The 18,236-nt window shown below is 43.4% G+C and overlaps 1 protein-coding gene across 2 annotated transcripts in view; it reads right to left on the reverse strand.

Moving 5' to 3' along the window:
- LOC145410530 (uncharacterized) overlaps positions 1-8,584 on the reverse strand; it is a 192,618-nt gene extending 184,034 nt beyond the window's left edge. For both annotated transcript variants that reach the window (XM_080280643.1, XM_080280642.1), the window contains exon 1: positions 8,475-8,584. The gene's annotated coding sequence lies outside the window, so the exon portion shown is untranslated. The remainder of the gene's footprint in view (positions 1-8,474) is intronic.
- Positions 8,585-18,236: the final 9,652 nt, after the last annotated feature.

Raw genomic sequence — 18,236 nt, forward strand, 5'->3', positions numbered from 1 at the left:
ACGGTACCGTCTGCTGCCACTGAGCCACGTGAAATACACTGAAAAGGGACGAAAATCTGGGACCAAAAATATATATGCAGAAGTTTTCGTTTTTTGGTACCTAATTTCCCACAGCTCTTCTTCGTGACTGGCAAGTGGCTCTATATCCCCTTCATAGCACTGCTTCGTGACTAGCAACACAGCGACTCTTTACCCCTTCCACAGCACTTCTTCGTGACATGCAAGTGGTTCTCTATATATCCCTTTCACAGCACTTCTTCGTGACCAGCAACACAGCGCCTCTTATATCCCTTTCATAGCGCTTCTTCGTGACTAGCAACACAGTGGCACTTCCACAGCACTTCTTCGTGACTAACAACACAGCGACTCATATCCCTTCCATAGCACTTCTTCGTGACTAGCAACACAGCCACTCTATACTCCTTCCATAGTACTTCTTCGTGACTAGCAGCACAGCGACTCTATACATCTCTTCCACAGTACTTCTTCGTGAGTAGCAACACAGCCGCTCTACAGTATACATTTCTTCCACAGCACTTCTTCGTTACTAGCAACACAACCGTTCTTTATCCCGTCCATAGCACTTCTTCGTGACTAGCAACACAGCCGTTCTTTATCCCTTCCATAGCACTTCTTCGTGACTTGCAACACAGTGGATCTATATCCCTTCCATAACACTTCTTCGTGACTAGCAACACACCCCAGTGTTATTTTCTCGCCGAGATGCTCATTTTACGCCAAGTTAAAGTAAAGTAATAATAATAATAATAATAATAATAATAATAATAATAATAAATAATAATAATAATAATAATAACAACAACTATATTACTAATACTACTAATAATAACAATAATAATAATAATAATAATACTCATAATAAAATAATAATAATAATCATAATAAAATAATAATAATAATAATCATCATAATAATAATCATAATATTCATCATCATCATCATCATCATAATAATAAGAAGAGGATACAAATTTCATCTTCATACTGACATCAGAATATTTCCCTGATACCGAAATTTCAACCACTTCTTCGTGACTATTTTTCTGACCTCTGAAGTTTTTTAATTTTGATATTAGTTCCAAATTTTAATGCTAAACAACATGAAAAAATAGCTAGAGAGAGAGAGAGAGAGAGAAACAGGCCTATTTCGTCTTCACTCTTTACTTCAGAATTTCCCCCTATAGCTGAAATTCGGAGCACTTCTTCGTGACTATTTTGCTGACCTCTAGTCCGAAAAGTCTCCCCTAAAGTCGAAATAAGTAGTCCACATACACAGACAAAATAATAATAATAATAATAATAACAATAGTAGTAGTAGCAGCAGTAGTAGTTGTTGTAGTAGTAGTTGTTGTTGTAGTAGTAGTAGTAGTAGTAGCAGTAGTCGTAGTAGTAGTAGTAGTAGTAATAATAATAATAATAATAATAATAATAATAAACACGTCACCATTTTAGATATCTCAAAAATTTCGTCCCCCCTCCCCTTCCCCAAAATCCAATATTTCAAGTCCACAATACCAATGGTTCTCCTACGGGTGGCTTGGGCTTTCCGCGACGCCTGTGCCTGACCGATTTATCTTCAGTATTACACCTCAACGTCCTCCTCTGGGCTACTGATGCAACTTGGGTCTCTCTCTCTCTCTCTCTCTCTCTCTCAATCTCTATCTCCGGAATATAAATCGCTTATAAAAAGGTGTTACGGATCCAACACTTTCGGAGGAGCCCCCCAAATTTCGACAACCATTCTGGAAACAAGACGATGGAACAAATCTGACTTTTTTCCTTCGTATCGTTGTAAGAGACCAACACCAAAACATGCTAGTCACGAAGAAGTGCCACGGAGGGGACGCAGAGCCGCAGCACTGTCTAACCCTGCCACTGAGCCACGTGAAAATAACAGACGAAAATCAGGAGACAAAGGGACGGAAATCTGAGGAGAAAAGGAAACAATCTAGGAAAGAAGGAAGACAAAAATCTGTGAAGAGAAAAAACTGGAAATAGGGAAAAAAAAACTGTGGAAAAAAGGAAAGCATCTGGGGAAAGGAAAATAATATGAGGCAAAGGGAAAATATCTGGGGAAAAATGCAAAAAATCTGGAGGGAAAGGAAGAAAATCAGGGGGAAAAATGGGCAAAGGTCTGTGGAAAAAGGAAAAAAATTGGGGAAAAGGGACGAAAAAATTGGGGAAAAGGAAAAATCAGGGGAGTAAAGGACGAAAATCAGGGGCAAAAGGACGAAAATCAGGGGAAAAAGGACGAAAATCAGAGGCAAAAGGACGAAAATCAGAGGCAAAAGGACGAAAATCAGAGGCAGAAGGACGAAAATCAGAGGCAAAAGGACGAAAATCAGAGGCAAAAGGACGAAAATCTGATGCAAAGGGACGAAAATCAGAACCAAGTTAAGGTGAACGTGGAATTGTGGTTTGCGGTAGAGAGAGACGAATTGCTTTTTTCCACGTTTTGCAAAATAAAATAAAATAAATCAATCTCCTTGGTTTTTAGGATTACAGATGGCATAAAAGTCTCTATAATTTTTTTCTCCATTATATATTCACTAAAAATTTTGGGCCTGCCTTCCATATGCCGATTTTATTTTTGACCATCAGAGGGTAGCTTCCCAAATTTTTTCACATCCACAAAAACTATATGAGGCACTCAAAATAATTCTCTCTCTCTCTCTCTCTCTCAAAAATCGACGCCCCTGTCATTTTCCTGCCCTCAGTAAGCATATCACAATTTTCTTTAAAACTCCAATATATCGCTCCCTCAATTTCCAAATAATCTCAAAAATTAAAAATAGTATAAACTGCATAACTCAAAAAATAATTCCTTTGATCCAATTTTTGTTATGTCAAATTCTCGACTTTTTTTCTGTTTCCACCTTCTTCAATTTTCATATTTCATGCTTTTTAGTTTTGTATATACCTGAGAGAGAGAGAGAGAGAGAGAGAGAGAGAGAGAATCCTTCTGTATCACACTCATACAACATCCCTCAACCCCACGTTCTGAAAACACACACACACACAAACTTCGTAACCACTTGCATCTAGAATCCTTACCGGCAAAACAAAATTCTAATATTTTTCTATTTCACGCCTAAGTCTCACAAGTTTCTAGGACAACAGATTCCTTTCAAAAATTTTCGTTCTTTCCCTCCAAAATTTCTGACAGACACAAAATAATGATTCCTAGTTCTTTTATCATTTTTTTTTTTTTCACGTCCCCATTTTACACCCCCGCTACCCAGAGAAAATAATAATAATAAAATAAAAACCACAGTAATTCTCATGGCAATCATCGTCCCTTTGGTTCCCCCCTTTAAAAAATAAAGTATAAAAATTCTTGACATCTTTGCAAATCGGGGTTTTAAAAATATATATGAATTTTTTTTTTACACCTTTGCAATTCGGGGTTTTAAAAAATAATATATGAACTTTCTGACACCTTTGCCATGCAGAGTTTTCACAGCCAAAACGGAAATTCAGTAACTTGTCAATTTAACGCCCCAATTTTGGAAGTTTCTCGGCAAAATTATAACCAAAATCTGAAAAAAAAAATATATATATCTCATTTACTCCACTGAGACATAAATTTTCGACCCACTCGCATTTCTATTTCATTCCATATATATATTTTTTTAACGTCTGCAAATATCGCATCCCAAATATATCATGCAGCAAAAATGAAAACTTAAATTTTTGTGTTACGATTAAAATATATCTCAACCCCTCAAAGCCACATATGCAAAGACTCCAACTCCCTTATCTATCTATCTACCTATCTATCTATCTATCTCACTTCCCTCTTTCTCTGACCAACATCCAACGTTCTATTCTAAAAACCAAGGCGATTTTAAGACACATTCCTTTACTCTACTTCAAATTTATATATATTGAAAAAATGGAAAAAAGAAAATTTAAACTCATGCATTTTTCATTCCTCTTCATCCTCCACCTCTCACGTACACACAGCTCCACATCCATATAAAAAATACACATCTTTACATCCACATCAAATACATACATCTCCACATCCACATCAAATACATACATCTCCACATCCACATCAAATACATACATCTCCACATCCACATCAAATACATACATCTCCACATCCACATCAAATACATACATCTCCACATCCACATCAAATACATACATCTCCACATCCACATCAAATACATACATCTCCACATCCACATCAAATACATACATCTCCACATCCACATCAAATACATACATCTCCACATCCACATCAAATACACCTACCTCCACATCAACTACACACACACACACAATCTCCACATCCACATCAAATAATTTACAACATCGACAACACTCTCCTCAATTTTCCAACACTCTTTCCTCTCAGTTTTTCGACACTTTCCTCTCTACTTTCCGACGTTCTCTCACCTCTCAATTTTCCGACACCCTCTCTCCTCTCTGCTTTCCGACTCTCTCTCTCTCTCTCTTTCTACTTTCCGATATTCTCCTCTCAATTTTCCGTCACTCTCTCCTCTCTGCTTTTCCAACACTCTCTCTCCTCTCTGTTTTCCGACACTATCTTTCCTCTGTTTTCCGACACTTACTTTCCTATTTTATTTTCCGACACTCCCTCTCCTCTCTATTTCCCGGCTGAAACACTCCTCACCAGTACGATCGGAAAGACACTTACGATTTCTTGCGTTTTCCTGCCGACAGAGAAGTATAAAAAATTTCCGCAACACCTCTCACATGTCGCTCCCAAAATTTCACAAGTCTCTGAATAAAAAACTCACGAAAAACGAGAAGACAATTATTTTTCCATTTTTCGACTTCAAAAATTTCGTATCTTCGGTATGTTACGGTCCCTATTGCGCCCCTATTTCTCTACCAATTTCGTAAGTGCAATTTCTCAACCAATTTCGTAAGTGTTAGAATAAAAACTACAACGAAAAAAGAAAAGATAATTATTTTCCCTTTTCGACATGAACAATAAAGTCGATTTCTTTGCATTTTTTGGGTCCAACTTCCGCCTTCTTATTTCTTTCACAAACTTCCTAATTCATGGAAAAACATGCAACAGAATCATAAACAAAATCTCTCTCTTCTACCCGCTTCTTTACTCACACAAAAACTCTGGGACACCCCATGCAACATCCACTCCCACATCTTCCACATTCCACATCCCCAAATCTCCACATCCACACAGAACACCCTGACCAAACATCTTACTTCTCATTCTTACGTCCAAAACATTCCTCAACCCTGTGTCTTAAAATAAACAAAGATTTCACCCTCGCATATTTTCCCAACACTCAGAGATCTACCTAAACATCCCTACAGTTACTACACTTCACTGTATTATTTATTCTTGTAGTCTCGAAGTAAAGACCGTAAGAATTTCAAGACTAACTCGAGACTCCTTTGCCCAGTTCAAGGATTATACAAAAAATTCGACTCACATAGATATCCTCCTCCCTCTACGTTACGTCCTCCACACTCACCACTTCCACATTATCCCTGCTTCTTCCATCCCTCTACGTCTTCCACATCCTACGCCTGCACATCACCGCTGTCAATTCCACCCGTCTACGTCTTCCACATTCAACACTTCCACATTACCCCTACCTATTCCACCCTCTACGTCTTCCACACTGAATACTTCCACAGCCTCTCTACGTCTTCCACCATCCTACGCCTCCACATCACCCCTACCTATTCCACCTCTCTAAGTCTTCCACACTCAACACCTCCACATCATTCCTATCTATTCCACCCCTCTAAGTCTACCACATTCCGCATCTCCACATCCACAGCGAGTCTATGGAACATCCGTGAACAAAGAGGCCCTCCGCTGCGCCGCCTTGATACCTGTGTGCGCTCTCCACTCAAAATCAATGACAAACCAACGCTACCTATCCCTCTGTTCCTCGCAGCAAAGTAAGGGACGCTTGTGTTTTTTTCCTACTTGCACACACACACACACACACACACACACACTTTCCCCTTTTCCTTCTGCAAGTCGCCGAGGGGTATATGGGGTCGAGAAGGGGAGAAAGAGGGGAATGACGGGAGGGCTCTGGTGTGTGTGTGTGTGTGTGTGTGTGTGTGTGTGTGTGTGTGTGTGTGTGTGTGTGTGTGTGTGTGTGTGTGTGTGTGTGTGTGTGTGTGTGTGTGTGTGTGTGTGTGTGTGTGTGTGTGTGTGTGTGTGTGTGTGTACTTGCATCCATTAGCGAGCCTTTGTTTTTGACTTGCTGCGTTTTAAATGCACACACAAACACACACACACTTCCCCTTCCCTTTCCCGAGCTACGAGAGGAAAGGGGAAGACCAATAAAGGGAAAGAAGGGATGGTTTTCGTGTGTGTGTGTGTGTGTGTGTGTGTGTGTGTGTGTGTGTGTGTGTGTGTGGTATACGGCCATCCTGTTGCGTGGCTCTGTGTGTGTGTCTCTCTCTCACTTTCTCTCTCTCTCTCTCACTTGTTGCACGGTCCAGCTCTGGCATGTAGTGATCTGGGAGGTATGGACGCTTTTATCAACCCTCCTACTGATACGATTGAGCTCAGGAAAGGGAAATCGTCTGTTTTAAATATTTCTCGTAAGTCCTGATAGATAGTGATCCCATTCCCCTCCACTGATAAAGACTGCTGCTATCATCATCATCATTATCATCATCACTATTGTTATTATTATTATCGTTATTACAGTCATCGCAAACACAACCATCGACATCTTTATCATCGCCATCGCTACCACCAACACCACCGCCATCGTCGTCATTATTACCATCATTATCACCACAACCATCGTCATCATCATCAGTATTACCATCATGATCACCATCACTATCGTCATCATTATCATCATCGTTATCATCGCCATCACCACCACCACCGCCGCCATCATCAATCATCATCGCTGCTGCCACCACCACCACCACCACCACCACCACCTATCCTAACCTCTTTCCCACCTGAGGATAGACGCAATTTAAGGTTTCTCTCACCTGTATAAAATTGTCTGGAGTCAAGCTAAATAAATCCCCCACAGGTTACAGCGTCCAGGTCAGAGTCAATCACGTAGAGGTTCGATTCCCAGAGAGGCGCCTGGATGCTCCTAAATCACGTAATGCCACCAGGGTAGTAAGCTAGTCATCTACCTTTAAATGTACGGAAATATCTATCCCTGAACTGAACTACGGACGCCTTATTTCGAGACCTGACACCTTAAAGCGTCTGTTGCGAGTTTATTCTTTGACGCCTTCACGTGGTGGCACCGATATACCCACTGCCCGGTTATAAAGAGGCCTCTCACTCACTCCCCTATCCCCCAAAAGGACGATGGTGGATTGCTGGATCAGGGCAACTTCAGCCTGCAGTCCACAATATCTGCAACGACTTCCATCCATTTCTGTCTTCTCTCCATCCTTCTTTGTTTTCCCTCCATCCTTCCCTATCTTCCTTCCTACTTTCCCTCCATCCTTCCTCATCTTTCCTCCATCCTACTTTGTCCTCCCTCCATCCTACCCTGTCTTTCCTCCATCCCTCCTACTTTCCTTCCATCCTCTCGGGCCTTCCTACCTTCCCTGCATCATCCCCCCCTTTTCTCAATCATTCTATTTACCCTCCTTCTTACTTTCCCTCCTTCCCTCCAACTTTTCCTCCATCCTTTCCTCCTTTCCTCCATCCCTCCCTGCCCTGCCTTCCTCCGGCACTGGGACTCCAACGCATTTTTCTTCCATTCCCAGTTGGCCAAATCGCAGCCCCTTGCTGAATCGGGGCAAAATTTTGGTTTCTCGTGGTGTGTGTGTGTGTGTGTGTGTGTGTGTGTGTGTGTGTGTGTGTGTGTGTGTGTGTGTGTGTGTGTGTGTGTGTGTGTGTGTGTGTGTGTGTGTGTGTGTGTGGATGATGGAATGGGGAAATCTGTATGTCTTGCATGTGTGTGTGTTTGTGTGTATGGGTGGAGAATCTAGTTAGTTGAAAGCTACGAAACGAGGGAGAGAGAGAGGCAGACAGCGTGCGTTTGTTTGTGTATGTGTTAATGTGGTAAAATCAAGCAAGTTAACAAAACGAATACCAAGAGTTATAAATTGTAAATCCTCTCACAAACATTTACAAAGAACGCTGTTCCACATTCCGCAACGCAATACACAAGGAACCTGAACTCCGCAAGCTAACGTGCATTACAACAACAACGAACTAGCGAACATCAACAACACTATCGCACTGAGCTAAATATTCAAGATAGACACAACGAAATACGTGGATCTTCCTGGCAAATCTTAGATCTCTTAGTTTAGTCTTCTGCCTTGAGTCTTAGAAGCGAGGGACTTTGAAACAGAGGGGGTCTTTCCATCAAGTCTTACAAACGAGGCGGCGCGAAACACGACAGGAACTATTTCAACTCTTAATGAACCACAGGAGTCTTTCATGTCTTACGAAACACAAGGGGGGGGGGGGTAGAATCTTGCACCTCTTACCTTTCTCAGTTTAGTCTTGCATAGAGAGAGGGCCCAAGGGGAAGCTTTAGACGAGCGATGGATGGATGGAGGGAGGGAGAGGAGAGCGAGAGCCGACGAAACAAGGACCAGTCTCTCACCCACTATGGTCCGGCGCTGACTCGGTGTTGGTCGAAAACGCTCTCTCTCTCTCTCTCTCTCTCTCGCTCACTCTCTCTCTCACCTGAAAGAGGAGGGTGTGGCCGTGTGTGTGGGGGGGCCGGGCCGAGACGGGGAAAGCTTGGTCTTGTGTAGAACGCTTGATGCACGAATTTTCACCTGTATTTTCCCTTATCGTCCACACCCCTCTCGACACACCAACACCTGTCACTTATTTCTCTCTCTTTCTATCTCTCTCAGGAGGGGTTGGTGTTCGACTGGATCTGGGGAGCGAGTGAAAGTGAGTGAGTGAGCGAGGGGGAGGGAGGGAGGGAGGCACGGAGGTTGAGAGAGAGAGAGAGGGAGAGGGAAGCGACACGCCCTCTCTTCCCTCCCCGCCCACACCCAACTTGCGCACTACCTTCGCTCCGACCAGGCCGCTCCCAACCCTCCTCCCTTCCCTGCCTTTGTGCAACCTCTCTCTCTCTCTCTCTCTCTCTCTCTCTGTCACACACACACACACACACACACACACACACACACACACACCTCTGCCTCCCCCACACACCCAAGCACACGCCCTTCTCTTCACCTGTTACCTGGTTACTCCTTCTGTTACCTGGTCATTCTACTGTTACTTAATCTTCTGTTAGCCTACCTGTCCTACAAACCCTCCCGTTGCCTGGTTACTCTCTGTTACCTGGGCATTTCTGTTGTTACCTGTTACTGTTACTTGATTATTCTCGAAGTTACCAAGCCATATCTTCTGCTAAATTCTCTACTTCACTCTGACTATCCTCTATCGTGTTACCTTCATACTTCCACTGCTACTAATACTGTTACTTTCCCTCTTCCCGTTACTTTATACTTCTGTAGTTGCTTGAATACTCTGCTATTACCTGTTTGTATACCGGTATTAAGTCTAGTGGAGATCATATTTCACTTCCTCAATTTCGTTCCTCTCTCTCTCTCTCTCTCTTCCTTCATGATTATTATTACTAAAATATTATTTCACATAAACACACTTATTCAGTGAAATGTGGCAACATGTTTCCGTAGAGTTTATCAAATTATGCTATTGTTTATTCTCTCCGGCAAGGAGAGTAAGTTTTCACCTTTGTTTGTTTGTTTGTCTCCCAGTTTGTTTGTCTCAAAAACTAAGAGAGAGATTTGGACCAAATTTGGTGGGTAGACAGCCTATGTCCCAGAGAACAATCGATTAAATTTTGGGACCGATCAGGATTGTATTACAGATTCTGGATCCTGAAAACACTTTCTGATAAACCCTAATCAATGGCGTGAAAACCTAACCCATTATGAGGGGTGGTTTGAGAATTACGGTGCCCTTGTCAGAGATGCGCTTCACTGGGTGCCCCTCTAGTTATTATTATTATTATCATTATCATTATTAAAGATCATTCTGCATTTCTTAGGTGTACTGGCAATCTTTAAGTACCTATCTTTTCCGTTAACTCTTCCTTGCAATTGCTCGTTACCTTACTGTTACTGCGGTACTTCCGGCCACGCCCTGTTACCTGCCTACTTTTCCTGCTACTTAGTTACTTGAGCTGTTACCTGTTACCTCCGTTACTTCTCCGTTACCTGATTAATCCTACCATTACCTATACACAGTTGCTCATTACCGCGTAACATCTGGTCACGCCCTGTTACCTGGTTACCTACTCGTTACCCTGGTTATTTCTTCATTACCTAGCGACACCTGCCTTTACTTAATTAACCTGTACACACTCCCTCAACACACCTGGATATTCTCACCTGTTAATTTACTCTCACCTGAATTAATACCCTATTCTCCCCCGGTTCATTTATGCTCACCTGTATTATATATTTACCTGAGATGATTTATTCCGTAATTTATTCCCACCTGGACTAATTTATTTTACCTGATCTACTAAATTCTCACCTGGGTTTATAATTTTTTTTCCTCCTGACTCAATTAAAGTATTCTCACCTGTGTTGCATTTTCACCTGTGCTGTTTACTCCATCATTTATCACTTGAACTAATTTATTTCTACCTGTTCTAATTTATTCCCAGTTCCATTGGGTGAAAACAAATCGAAAATACTCAGGAAGACGCCAGAAGAGTTTGGCGTGTGAGATTTCTGTGTAGCTCCACATTCTTATTTAGTTGGCCCTGTCATTACTTGAGTACACATGTGGTTACCTCTCACGCACACACGCACACGTACACATATACATTCACGTACATATTTATACATACATACATACATACAGTACATAAACGAACACTCATATACCGTTCATTTCTCTCTCTCTCTCTCTCTCTCTCTCTCTCTCTCTCTCTCCCCAGCTGACCCACACAGAAACAGTACATTGACCTACACGCCGAGACGCGCACACGTACGCACACACACGCCCAGTTATGCTCCTCACACGCACGCACACACACACACACACACACACACACACACACACACACACACACACACACACTCACACTCGCGCGCGCAGGGTACAATCTGAGTCGTAAACACACACACACACATACACAAGCACCCCAACTGCACCCACACCCACTCAAATTCACCCCCACCCACATCCACACCCAACTGCTTCCCTCCACCCACAAAACACCCACAGTCACAACACCACTATCCATAAAATAAAATAAAAAATACTTGTGCGATAAACAGATATACATACACACATACAAATACACATACACACATAATATACACAAATACATGAATATATATAACGCGATCTTATACTTACAACCGCTTCAGTACGAGAACGGAAGACCACAACTGACCTGGAAGAAAATAAACACAATATTAATAAAGGAAAAAAAAAAGAGTTAAGGAAGCTCCCTAACACCTTTTCCTGAGCGACTTATTTTGTTCCGCCTTACTGTCCTATTCTCTGTTCTATATATAAATCCTTCCAATATCGTCATACTCTGCATAAGTAACATACAAAAGGATCGGCACTAGGCAAAAATAAATCGCTATGAAAGAGGTGTTAGGGAGCTTTCTTACCTGAGGAGAAAGGGGAGCCAAGATTTTTTTTTTTTTTTTTGAGGGCACCGAAGAAAATATTGAAGATAGTATAGAGTCCGAAACTTCAAAAAGGGGGCCAGTAAGGGGGAGAAAGGGTCAGCCCCCCCCATAGCTACGACAATGATCCACACCCACACCCACCACACCCATACCCACACCCACTATGACACTCACACTTACATTCATTTCCATTAACAGGCCCACAAAATACTCTCTATCCGTACCCCAAGGCCCACCCACCCACCCACACCCACACACACTTCTACACCCAAAATCATACTGAATCCTACTAACAAACCCACACAAATATCTCTAACCACACCTACACTCATCCCAAGACCCACCCACACCCATATTCCACCCACATTCTCACTTACCTACAGCCACACCACATCTCACCCACATTTTCACCTACACCCTCATCCACATTCTCACTCCCCTACACCCTCACCCACATCCCACTCATCTACACCCTCACCCACATCCCCACTCATCTACACCCTCACCCACATCCCACCCACATTCTCACCTACACCCACACCCACATCCACATCCCACCCACATTCTCACTCCCCTACACCCTCACCCACATCCCACCCACATTCCCATTCATCTACACCCTCACCCACATCCACATCCAAACCATATTCTCACTTCCACCCAAACCCACATCTCATCCACATTCTCGCCTACAGTCACACCCACATCCATATCCCACCCATATTCTTACACCCACACACACTCACTTAAGTCACCTTGTCCGTGCACTGAAGCGGGCGTGGCGTGGGGTACATGCATAGAGTAAGTGAATGAGTGAATGGGTGAGTGGGTGAGTGAGTGAATGGGTGAGTGGGTGAGTGAGTGAATGGGTGAGCGAGTGCGTGAGTGAAATCCAAGCACCAGATACCAAGAATCACACGGCATGCTATTATATGCTAAAAGTAGAATAAGGAGTAGGAAGGACATGGCAGAGGATCAATAAAAATTGTAGGGGGGGAGGGGGGGATTTTAGATCAGGTGAAGGATAGGGATTGACTGGCTGACTGACTGCCTGATTGACTTGATTGAATATTTTAGCCCCAAGCAATAAAAGGACGGCACTAAGGGAGAGAAAGGTGACAGGAGAATGGGAGAAGGTAGAGTGGTGGTTCTTGACGTTGATGTGGTAGTGATGTTGAAGATGCTTTGACGTCGATGTTGTGTAGTGTTGGTGTGGGATGTCCTTAAACGGTCCAATCCGTGAAACCGAATGTCCAACCTGATAGGGGTACAGGGAAAATAAAGGCTGGAACACGGAAACATTTAGAAGTGTGGGCAGAAGAGAAGAAGACAGAAGAGAAGTGTGGACAGAGAAGAGGTGTGGACAGAAAAGAGAAGTGTGGACATAAAAGAGAGAGTGTGGACATAAAAGAGAAGTGTGGACAGAAGAGGAGAGTAGTGATGAGAAGTGTAGAGAGAGGAGAAGCAGAGGAGAGTAAGGAGAGAAAGATTGAAAACAAAGAGTCCCTTTTAGTCGCCTCTTACGACAAGCAGGGCCACTGGGGATGTAGTCTTTCCCCCCTCCCCTCCTCCCCAGGGGGTACCTGCATAGAGATAGGTCTTACACTGACTCTCTCTCTCTCTCTCTCTCTCTCTCTCCTACTCGCATCCACATCATTTACTTCCACTCTCACACCTACACCTGCATACAGATGGGTCTCTCTCTCTCTCTCTCTCTCTCTGGTGATAGGGGGGGAGGCAGAAATAGGAAAGGAGAGAAAATTGGGAAATGAAGAGAGAGAAAAAGAGAGGACGATGACAAAAAGAGAGTGATTAAAAACGTACGCGGCGAGAGATAAAAGAGGAAGAGAGAAAGAAAGAGGAGGACATAGTGAAGAAAGAGAGGCAGGAGAAAGAGAGGAGAGAGTTAGGAGGAAAAATGAAACGGAGTATATAAGGGATTATGATAAATGAGAGAGAGAGAGAGAGAGAGAGAGAGAGAGAGAGGTGATGAAAGATAGAGATAGGGAGAGAGATAAGGAAAAACAATGGCGACAAGGAGAGATTGGAGGAAAAATTAAGAGGGAGAGAAAGGAAGATGGAGGGAGGGAGGGAGGGAGGGAGGGAGGGAGGGAGGGAGGGAGGGGAGGGGAGGGGAGGGGAGGGGAGGAAGGAGGGAGGGTAAGAAAATGGTGGGAGGAAAGGAGGGAAATGAGAGAGAGAGAGAGAGAGAGAGAGAGAGAGAGAGAGAGAGAGAGAGAGAGAATACTAGAAAATGTGAAGCAAAGAAGGTGAACTGGAGAAGAAAATAAAAGGAAAAGAGAAGATAATGAAGAAAAGAGGAGAGAGAAACTAGAGGGAAAGAGAGAAGAGAAAGAAGAAAGAGGGAGAGGGAAAAGAGAGGGAGAAAGAAGAGAGCAGAGAAAGAAAAGAGAGGGAAAGAGAGAAGAGTAAGAAAAGAGAGGGAGAGGGAAAAGAGAGGGAGAAAGAAGAGTAAAGAAAAGAGAGGGAAAAAGAGAAGAGTAAGAAAAGAGAGGGAGGGAGAAAAGAGAGGGAAAGCAGAGATGAAAGAAAAGAGAGAGAAGAAGAGAAGAGAGAAGAGGGAGGGAGATGGATTTAAAACAAGTGAAAAAAAAGAGTAGGTAAAAAGAGAGGAAGAGAGCGAAGCAGGGGAGGAAAACAGAGGGAGAAAAAAGAAGAGGAGGAGGAGGGGAGAGGAGGGGAAGAACGGGGAGTAGAGAGAGGGAGGAAAAGAAGCATGGGAGAGGAAAGAGGGGGAGAAGATGAGAGTAAGGGAGAGAGAAGACAAGAAGGGGGAGGAAAGGAGGGGGGAGAGGTAGAGGGAGGAGTAAAGGGGAGAGATCGAAGGGGGACAGGAGAAGGGGAGACGGGGGAGGAGGGCGAAAAGTTAAGAAAAACGGGGTGGAAGGGTAGGAGGGAGAGGGGAGGGGAAAATGGGTGGGAAGGGAGGGGAAAGAGAGAGGGGAGAGGGGGAGAAATTAGGAGTGAGGAGGAGAGGGGGGTAGGGTGGGGGGGAAACAGAAAGGCGAAAGGGTGGGGGAGAGGGAGAGAGTGGAGAGGGGAGCAAAGGGGAGAGACCGGAGGGGGGGAGAGGTGGCGGGGAGAGAAGAGAGAGGTGCAAGGGAGAGACGTGAGAGGGGTAAGGGAGAAGGAGGGGAGGGGAGAAAGGGGAGAGGGGAAGGGAGTATGGGGAGGGGAGGGGAGATGGAGAAGGGAGGAGAGGAGGGGGAAAGAGAAGGAGGGAGGGGGAGGGGGAGACAAGTCAAGATGAGTGTGACGGAGACACAAGAAGAGAATGGAAGGGAGGGAGGAGGGGGAGGGGAGGAGGGAAGCGAGGTAGAGACGAAGGAAGGTGAGGAGAGAAGCAAGGGAGAGAAGGAGGGGGGGGAGGGAAGGAGGAAGGAAGGAGCTGGAGAGAAAATTATGAAGACGCAACCGTAAAGAAAAAAAAAAGAAAGAAAATGAAAGTGCAATGAGACTAACTTTAAAAACAGCAGGAAAATTTGAGAGAGAGAGAGAGAGAGAGAATGTCGTGTGAGAAAGGAGGCAGAGTGAAGTGGCTGGCTCTCACTCTAATTCTGGCCTTCCCCCCAAACACGGTAGTTTCTGTGCAGTGAAATACCCCCCCCATCCCGCTCTCTCTCTCTCTCTCTCTCTCGGTTACATGTTTTCTTCCATCCTAGTCTGTTCATTCACATCTTTCCCCTCCTTCCTTCCTTCATTCATTTATTCATTTTCTCTCCTTCTAAACTCATTTCTTCCTTCCTTTAATCCTTCCTTTCCTTCTCTTAGCTTCCTTCCTGCCTTCTTTTCCTATTCAATTCCCCTCCTCACTCCCTCTCCCCTCCCTTCTTTCACTTCTTCTACGGCTGCTTGCGCCTTCACGTGGTGGCACTGATAAAACCAGGCGGCTCTACTACTTCTTCCCGTTCCTTTTCCCTCCCCTTCCCCTTTCCCCTACCCCTCCACCTCCCCCTACCCTCTCCTTTCTCGGTTACATCTTCTTCCCTCTCCTACTTAATTCAGTTACCTCCTCTCCCCCTCCCCTACCCCTCCCTCACCCTTTCTCAGTCGCATTTATTTCCCTACCTTCCTACCAAATTCAGTTACCGCTCTCTCTCTCTCTCTCTCTCTCTCTCTCTCTCTCTCTCTCTCACACACACACACACACACACACACACACACACACATTCAAACTCTCATCCAATACAAAACACACACACACACACACACACACACACACACACACACACCAACTTTTCCATTAACAACTGTACTTACATTCACACCAACACCCACACCCACATTTAAAACTCTCTCTCTCTCTCGCTGTGTATATATATATATATATATATATATATATATATATATATATTATAAACCACGAAAAGTACCTCGCCAATATGTATCAAACGAAAAGTACATAACGAATCCACAATTGCAGCTATGACGCACAGTTGTGAGACCTGAAAACTAATAAAATCGATGGAAAATCAACTAATCCGTTCTCAGAGAGCGATGGAATGATCAATACTGGGAACAGCTTTAAGAGACAGGAAAAGATCAACTTAGGTAAGAGAGCAGATTAAGTCAAAGACATTATTGCAATTATAAAAAAACAAAAATGGAGGTGGGCATGTCATATAGCAAAAATAAGGGCTAACCAATGGAGCAAGAGGCTGACTGACTGGACTCCAAGAGACTGCAAGAGTAGCAGAAAAAGGCCAGACTGGACGTGGGGAGATGAGACAGAGAAGTTTGCTGGCAAAACGTGGCAGAGATTGGCGCAGTCAAGGAATTCGTGCAGAAGGACGGGGTAGGCCTTTGTTCAGCGGTGGATTTGCAATGGCTGTTGCTGTTTATAATACTACCTATATATATATATATATATATATATATATATATATATATATATATATCTATCATTCCACCCATTCATTACCAATCTGGCAATCTCTCACGTCTCCCACCAGCTCATTCTCAGTCTCTTCTCCTCTCCTCCACCTCCCTCGCAAACTTCTCCAAGGTATCCCTCCCTCCACCTCCTCTCCACCTGTCATTTTTCACTCCCCGCCTCCTATTGCTCACGTAAACAGATGACGTCACACGCTATTTATAAGGAAGGAAAAATCTTATCTGTTTCTTAAGATATCACTGAAACGCCTTAGTTTTCCACTTTTATATTTTTTTTGTAATTGTTATGTCTGAACTTCTCTGAACTTCTTTATCGTATTGCAGGATTTTTTTTCAATGGTTATTTTTTACCTTCTCGTGGCTAGGACTCTCTTTTCTTTTCTTTTCGTACTTTCTTTGTCAGCCAACGCCACTGACTTACTTAGCTATGTGGATCACTGGAGCCACAATGACAAGTTATATTTTGCCCCTACTGCTGCTACTACTACAACTACTACTACCAGCAGTACTAGTATAGTCGTCGTCGTCGTAGTAGTAGTAGTAGTAGTAAATAATAATAATAATAACAATAATAATAATAATAATAATAATAATGCCTCAATACCATCGACGACGAAAAAAACAAGTAATCTGAATTATAATGATCCGATTCCTGTCTGTTTGTTGGTATGTTCGTTTGTTGGTTTGTGCCCGTAACACAGCAAAAACGGTGCACTGTAGCGCAATTTTGCTTAACGCAAGGAACGGCTAAAATGTTCTACTTTGCAAGAAAAAACAATTTGCAGTCCATCCGGGCCACCGGTTCCCGAGTTATGACTCATTTCCGGTCTTTTACTCAGCGGCCTTTAGGCGGATCACTGTCTTCGTGGGTACTGATGTTACAGTAACACAGCCGAAAGTACAGAACGCAGTGCAATTTTTGTTAAAGGAAGGTACCGTTACAATGCTGAAAGTTAAAGAATAAAACAATTTCCAGTCCAATCGGGCCACCAGTTCCCTAGTAATGACTCATTTCTGGCCTTTTGACATCGAGCGACAAGGCCGCCGAAGTAGGTCTTTCAGCGAGTAACAAAACAATAACTAACTGTCCTACAGACAGTCACTAGTCTCCACCGACTGTTTCCTAGTGACCTTGACCCCACTGGGGAGATTTGCAATTTTTTTTCCTATCGGCAATGGCCCATGCCAGGACACATAACCAGGGCCCTTTGGACTCCTCGCACAGTCTCCAGTTCTCATGGAATCGTCGCGAGACTATGAGACCGGAATAATAGTAATTAGTTACGTACTGTTCTTGTGCAGCCACAATAAGAAAACTTTGCTATGTGGTAAAATATGTGTAATATAAACAAGATCTGACGACCCTAAGGTAACTTCTTGTGTAATATTAACAAGGGAGACAAAGGCGTCGAAGGACGCATGTGTCTGCTCAATGTTCTTACAATGACCGTCACCCCATTGAGGATATAAAGATTTTTTTATCTGCAACGGCTTAAGCCAGGACACATAACCGGGGCCTTTCAGATTCCTTGCGCAGTCTCCGGTTCTCCTGGAAGAGTTGCCAGACTCTGAGGCGACAATTATTATGATAATACCAGCGAAAACAAAAGTCTCGACCTACGTAGCAGATGGAAACTAATAATAATAATAATAATAACAATAATAATAATAGTAATAATAATAATAATA

The sequence above is a fragment of the Coenobita brevimanus genome, chromosome 86 (assembly GCF_032717465.1).
Source record: "Coenobita brevimanus isolate Jiangsu-jjx chromosome 86, ASM3271746v2, whole genome shotgun sequence".
Taxonomy (NCBI): Eukaryota; Metazoa; Arthropoda; class Malacostraca; order Decapoda; family Coenobitidae; genus Coenobita; species Coenobita brevimanus.